The following is a 6,763-nucleotide window of genomic DNA, read 5'->3' on the forward strand; positions in this document are numbered from 1 at the left end:
TAGCTGTTAAGAATATCATTTTACTTGGATCCACAATCAAAATGGAAGCAGCAGTCATGAAATCAAATGAGGGATTGTACTGTTCAAATGTGCTGCAAAAGACCTCTGAAAGTGTTTAAGAGAGAAGATATCACTTTGAGAACTAAGGTGTGACAGACTCAAGCCATCTCATTTTCAATCACCTTATATGCATGCAAAAGCTGGGCAAAAGACTAGGAATAACAGATGTCTTTGAATTATCACTTTGGTTAATATAGTGAGAATGCTATTGATTACCATAAGAATGAACAAATTTGTCTTAGAACAAATACAACCAGAGTGCTTCTTTTAAAAAAAAATTGTTTTTAATTTCCATTATTAAAAAAAAAATTCTCTTGTATCTTTTCTTCTCACCTTCTGCTGTTATTCTTTCTGCAGGCACTTCTTCAATCCTTTCATTTTCCTGGTTTGTAATTTGCTTAGGTCTTGCTTTTGCTTGTGAAGCCTTCCATAAGTTGTACCAAGAGTATCATGGGTGATATTTTTCTTCTTCTGTGTCTTGAGGGTTTGGGGAACTTTCATAGATAACTTATAAAGGTCATCTGAAGCCAGGTGTTCTCCTTAGAACCAGATTTAATGGGGGTTCCATCTCTTCCAATTCAATTTGTGGTGTTCGACAGCCAGATTTCTTCAATAGCAACTTATAGCTTCAGAAGTGAATCTTCCCATTCAGTACCATGAAATGCAGAAAATACTCTAAACCAGCCAGGTGGATATTTGAGGCTGGGGTATGTCTAAGGAAATCAATAAGATTTTTTTAGTCTTCTATAATATTGGGTTAAATCAAAACCAGCAAATATTAACATAGGCTTTGTTCCCTCAGGACATTTACTATTCTTAGTATCTTTTAGAGAGACAAACTTCTCAATACCTAATTCAATCACATCCAGCACATGGTAGTCATACATACAGCCTGGTGGTGGTGGTGGTGATGTGCTGTGGAGTTGGTTCCAACTCATAGCCGCCCTGTACAGGGTTTCCAAGGCTGTAAATCTTTACAGGAGCAGAAAGCCTCATCTTTCTCCCGCGGAACAGCTGGTAGTTTCGAACTGCTGACCTTGCGGTTCACAGCCCAATTTATAACCACTACGCTACCAGAGCTCCTTACAGCCTATTACTAGATTATGTGGTCGATTCTTATTATGAGAGCCAAACATGAATTAAGAACAATCTGACTTCTTTGAGAAGAATTTCAGTGATGTGATCCTCAAATGGCCTTGCAACATTTTTCTTTTTATACAGAAGGCCATCTGGTTTCTGCAATGAATACACATCTTTAAGTACTTGTGTCCCTGTTGCATTTGCATTTCCCCCTTTAATCAGCATGGCATTTTTAGTATTTTCAGTGAGTGTTGGTTCTGTCTTCTCAAGGAATCTCTTGGCCCTTTCCATTTTTGGCTCCTTGAATGTCAATATACTAGGTATAATATTGAAATGGAGCACTGAGAATGCCCAAGTTGATAAAAGGATTTTAGTCTAGTCAAAGTAAAATATAGAAGGTCTGAGTGCTCATCCTGCCATCCTAATGCAATAGTTATAGTTAGAATTTCACACACACACACACACACACACACACACACACACACACACACACACTCCTGCTGTACCTCATCCCCTCGATCTGCTACAGTGAATGACTACAGTCCAAAGTGATTTCCTTTTTCTCTAAAAGTAGTCACTGTCTTCTTCTTTATTAGTAGTCAAACCCTACTCTGAGGACTATCTTAGGAAAGTGTATTGCAGGAATGGAAGAAAACCAACCATGTATCTTTTATGGCCACTGATACCCACTTCCTGAAAAGATTAATGGTGCCTACTGGAGACAGCTTGGCTAGGATGATTAACAGGACCTTGGATAAACAGACAACAGAGTGTTCCTGAAATTCTTTTGACCCCAACCTCATATCAGAAAACCCTATAAAACTCCCCTTCCCTTTTCCTCCAGGAGATAGATCTGGGAGATTTTCTACTCCTGTTCTCCTTGGATATTGATACTCATTATTCCTTTCTCTTTGCTCTGACTCCTGTCTCTGAATATTGGCTCCATCAGAGGCATGTGATAAAGAACCTTTTTCCGGTTACAATAGTATGTTAATGTATTCAACGCTTACCATTGGAGACAGCTGGATACAGGGCATTAGGAATGTCATATTATTTCTTAAAATTTCTTATTAATCTATGTTGTTGTTATTGTTTGCCATCGAATCAGTTCTGATCCATAGCGACCCTGTATAGGGTTTCCAAGGAGTGACCAAATTACCTCAAAATAAAAAGTGAAACCAAAAGAGTAAGGTTACCATTTCAGATTCACAACTTTGACTCCATCAAACTCTGTGCTTTAAATATTTAAATCAAGACTGTCAATAGCAAAATAACTCATCTTCCAAGTCATAGAACTTATTCCAATGTGCTATATAAAAACCACACTGCTGTTGTCCTCAGAGGCTGTCATATTGCAGCTCATAGCAATCCTCTACACAACAGAATGAAACACTGCCTAGTGTCATTCTCACAACAGTTATGCTCATTGCGGCCACCACTGTGTCAATCCATCTTCTTGGGGATCTTCCTCTTTTTGACTGACCCTCCACTTTTCACAAACATTTGATTGTTTTTCTGGCAATTCATGGTACTTTCCAAAGTCTTCTCCAAAATCATAATTTAAATGCATACATTTTTCAGTGATTTCTTTATTCAACTTTCAAATGCATATGAGATGACTAAAAATACCATCATTTGCAGATGCACCTTAGTTCTCAAATCGATACCCTTGTTCTTGGACAATTTAAATAGGTCTTTTGTAACATATTTTCCTAATACATTATTTCATTTGATTTCTTGACTGCTGCTTCCATGATCATTGACTGGGGATCCAAGGAAAATGAAGTCTCTGACAAGTTAAATCCTTTATCATGATGTCACGGGTACAGTTGTGAAGAGTCCCTGCTGAAAGCTGTAGCCTGTGATCTTCCTAACTATTTTAAATCTTTGCTTCCAGCTAGCAAAATTGTATCATCTGCATAACCAGTTTGTTAATATGTCTTCCTCCAATCCTGATGCCACCTTCTTTGTCATATAATCCAGCTTCTTCGAGTAGTTGCTCAGCACACAGATTGAATAAGCACGGTGAAAGGATATAATCCTGTCACAGACCTTTTCTGATTTCAAAACGTACAATGTCCTCTTGTTCTGTTTAAATGACTGACTCTTTGTCTAGGTACAGATTTCTCACAAACGCAATTAAGTGCTCTGGAATAACCAATCTTCAAAATGTTACTCATAGTTTGTTATGATTCACAAAGTTGAATGTCTTTGCATAGTCAATAAAGCATAAGCAAAAATCTTTCTGGTATTATCTGCTTTTAGTCAAAATTCATCTGACAACTGCAGTGATATCCCTTATTCCATATCCTCCTCTTCTGAATCCTGCTTGAATTTCTGACAGCGCCCTGTTGATGTACTGCTGTAATTGTTTTGTAATTGTCTTCAGCAAAATTTTATTTGCATGTGGTATTAATAATAGTGTTTGTTGAGTTCTGCATTCCTTTGGGTCATCTTTCTTTAGACTGGACAGAACTATGAATCTCTTTGCTAAGTAGCTATCTTCCAAGTTTCTTGGCATAGACAATTTAGCACACCCATTTGTTGAAATATTTCTATTGGTATTCTATCAATTTCTGGAGTTTTGTATTTCACCAATGCCTTCAGTGCACCTTGGAGTTCTTCCAATACCATCGGTTCTTGATTGTTTGGCTCCTCTTGAAATGATCGAACATTGACCACTGAATCTTTATGGTGTGATGACTGTGTATTCCTTCCATCTCATTTTGATGTTTCCTGCATCACTCAATGTTTTCTCCACAGAGTCTTTCAATATCGCAACTCAAGGCTTGAATTTTTGCAGCTTGATAAACACTGAGCATGTTCTTCCTTTCTGTCTTTCTAATTCCAGGTCTTTGCACATTTCATTGTAATACTTTACTTTGTCTTCTCTAGCTAACTTTTGAAAGTTTTCATTAAATTTTTACTTTAGTATGTCTTTCCATTTCTTTTGCATCTCTACATTCAAGAGCAAGTTTCAAAGTCTCTCCTGACATCCCTTTGGTCTTTTCTTTTTTTCTTGTCTTCATGATGACCATTTGCTTTCTTCATGGATGATTTTCTCAAAGTAATCCCACAAGTTCTCTGGTATTTGGTGATTAACATAACATCCTATTGTGGCACTATAGGATCAACATGAAATAGCACACCCTTTATTCATGTTATTCATTAACCTACACTGAGACGGTAGATTGTTGGGTCAAGTCTCTTAAGTAACGACTGTGGACTGTAGGTAGATAGCCATCTAGCAAGTGCATTTACAGTTAGATTTCATATGAGAGGACAGGCAGATCCTGTCATAAAACAAGTATGTGATATGATGAGGATGCGGAAAAGGCAATAGGAGACAGCTTTATTCAATAGCATGGAGAAGGACTTCCATAACTAATATATTATCCATTAGTGAGCATACAATTCTGATAAAATGAGAGAGCTTCAAAAAGTTCATGGAAAATTTAAATGAAAAGATAATGGAATTTTTCACAAGCTTTTTGAATCCCCCTCCTGTATGGAACAGGATTCTGTAACTCAGGAAGCCAACCCAGCAAAATCTGTGATGTCAAGCAACTACTGTGCTTAACTTTATCAGCTGTGGCAGAGAAAAGCCCCTGAGCCTTAATTATACAGTAACTTCCTGGTATCACATAGGTAAAGTTCCAAACCCTAGGGCCCTCAATTACTCACAAAGAAAACTTCATACTTTTGTCTGCACCTGGTAAATAAGAGGCCACTAAAAAAGTTGTTGAAATGAAAATATACCTATACATGGCCAAAATCCTGCCAAAGAATCAGGCCAATTTTAATATGGAATAAGCAATACTACCTGGGTCCAGTTAGCAGGTACAACTATGAATACAAAAAGAAAATTAAAATAGGCAAGATTCAATATTTCTTGATTAACCTGTGTGGAAATTTCAAAGCATTCACGGAAGAATAAAGGCTTGCTGATCTAGGAACTCGGTATTTACACGGTAGTTATAGGTTTACAAATGGGTTAGAGGAAAAAAAACAGTAAAAAGGAAATGAAGTTATAAGAGGTTTTTCTAAGAAAAGAGACTAGAGAGTTCCATTCAGCAATGGACACATGGAGAAAGAGATTTGAGTGGTTTTGAAAAGTCTTTTTGAAGGCAAATAAAATCCAGAAACTATCTAATACTTAGAGGGAGACCACAATATAAATGCTACGTGGCCAATGGATTCTAAGACATACATATTTGTGCCCATTCTAAAGATAGCTGACCCAACAGAATGTGGAAATTAATGGACAATATCACCAACATCACATGCAAGTTAAATTTTGCTAAATATAATTCAAAATCAACTAAAACAGTACATCGACGGAGTATTGCCAAAGGTTCAAGCAGGATTCAGATGAGAATGTGGAACCAGGGATATCATTGCTGATATCAGATGGATCTTGGCTGAAAGCAGAAAATATCAGATAGATGTTTACCTCTGCTTTACTGACTACGCAAAGACTTTCAATTATGAGGATCATGAAAAGTGATAGACAACATTTAGGGACATGGAAGCTCACTTTTTCTTCATTTGTATAATTTTTGCTACAATACAACTATAATCATTACACTCTCTTGAATTCTGTTTTTCTACAGAATCATCAACCTGTATGAGTACTGTGAGCTAGCAGTTCAGAAATGACAGGTACTCTGAGCAGCCCCAAACATACAACTGGCATGCCAAGAGTGTAGTGGGAATCCCCAAATTTGTAGCTGACAGATAAAATGAGGGGAGTCTGAGAACCTTTGAGATTAAAGCTGGTATCTTGAGAGGACAGTGGCAAACCCCAAATTTGTAGCCAGCAGATCAGAAGTGAGGGAGATCTGGGAACCCCAAGGTTATGGCTGGCATCTGGAGTCCTGGGAAGTTTTTGGTAGCATCACAGACTGTGCCTTTTAATTTGTGAGATCTCATTCAGCTCTGGTGGTTAGTTTTAGAAGTGGTTAGTGTCTAGATTTGCAGTTCATGTCAGAACAGAGTTAAACTGGAATGATTGGCTCAGTTTATTCCCAAATCCTCTTACGTGGAAATTAAGTATCTATCCAGACTGAGTTCTAATAAGTAACATTTAAAGTTGTCTTTGTAATAAATACATTTATTTATTTATGCAAAATCTGTTTACTTTCAACAAATACATTATCAGTTTCTGGGAAATTAAGATCTGTAGGAAATGCACAGTATAAACAAAGTTTAACACAGTACTGAGATCAGGTTTTTCCATCACATGAGAGTTTAGGAAAGGTAACACTGATTCAAAAGATTCACTTGAGCAACAGAGCCTGGCACTGTGCTTGAAACCTGCCACCTGCGAGCCAGAACTAAATGGGCAGCTTCTAGAGGTCTGGAGAGACTGGACTTGTTCTTCACTGATTATCCTTCTCTTGAACACAAGGGACAACTTATTTAGCTGATCTAAGCCTTGGTTACTTTGAAACTAAGAGGGATATTAATGACATTTTAGAGCAGAAAAGAACTGCCTGGATTGAAGAGCCAGCTCCCACCTTTAGATGTGGTATGATCATAAGTATGTTTATTTTTATTCCACTGGAAAGGGATGCTAATAGACTTGCAGTGGGGATCAGATGTTAATAGCCTTGCAGTGGGG

At 37.5% G+C, this 6,763-nt stretch overlaps 1 pseudogene; it reads right to left on the reverse strand.

Moving 5' to 3' along the window:
* Nucleotides 1-367: 367 nt before the first annotated feature.
* Nucleotides 368-6,763, reverse strand: part of LOC102833688 — an 8,998-nt pseudogene continuing 2,602 nt past the window's right edge.

Source organism: Chrysochloris asiatica, unplaced genomic scaffold (assembly GCF_000296735.1).
Source record: "Chrysochloris asiatica unplaced genomic scaffold, ChrAsi1.0 scaffold00001, whole genome shotgun sequence".
Classification (NCBI taxonomy): Eukaryota; Metazoa; Chordata; class Mammalia; order Afrosoricida; family Chrysochloridae; genus Chrysochloris; species Chrysochloris asiatica.